Below are 862 nucleotides of genomic sequence, written 5' to 3' on the forward strand. Positions count from 1 at the left end.
AACATTGATGCAGATGAAAAGGGTATTATGGTAGCATGCACACTTATGTTTGCTAACTCTATGTGCCTCATTAACCAGGGGCGAACAGATAGCTACATATTTAGGCTGCCCAAAATATATTTTTCTCGTATAATATAATCCTGGTCTCCAGAACTGACTCCTGTACCAGGGCAGCATTTGTTCACGAAGTTATCTGAAGGTCAAAGAATGTCACCCTTTGTTGAGTATTGACACTAGAGTTTAAAAAGTTAATTGGCAGTGGCGTTAAAAATATGAAGCGTGAAGGCGCGCACCTCTTTTTAAGGGGCAGAGGGAACACGGCATTGCTGGGGGACCTTTGGAGCTAGAAATCTGCTCTGAGGAATGTCACCACTTAAAAATACTTCACTGTCCCCTGCGTGAACTCACCAGTGCCATCAAAGCCATCAGATAAAAATAAGGTTTTCTTACTTTTCGCTCCTCTTAATCCTGTGGAGCCACTGCAGCCGTATGGGAGGAGGAGGAGCACAGCTTTCCTCACAATTCTCAACAGGGGCTGATTTCAAAGCAATGTCTTCACCTGCCTACCTGCCTGCAAGGTTGGGCCCTAAAGGCCCCAAAGACCCCTAAAGGCCCTAAACACCCCTAAAGCCTGGCCAGGCACTCACGTCCAGCCCCGCTCGCCCTGCCGCCATGGCAAGGCCGGTGGCAACAGCCACCGATGGCTGACCTCGGCTCATCACAGCGCCTGCCATAGGGAACGGCGCAAAAACGACAAACACGCCTAAACCATGACTGATCCTCAAGTGCATTCGTTACGGTTGTAGCTTTTGGGGTTGGGTTTTTTTGGTTGTGGTGTTCTGGTTTGTTTTTTTTTTTTTTT

The sequence above is a fragment of the Charadrius vociferus genome, unplaced genomic scaffold (genome assembly GCF_000708025.1).
Source record: "Charadrius vociferus isolate BGI_N301 unplaced genomic scaffold, ASM70802v2 scaffold55, whole genome shotgun sequence".
Lineage (NCBI taxonomy): Eukaryota > Metazoa > Chordata > Aves > Charadriiformes > Charadriidae > Charadrius > Charadrius vociferus.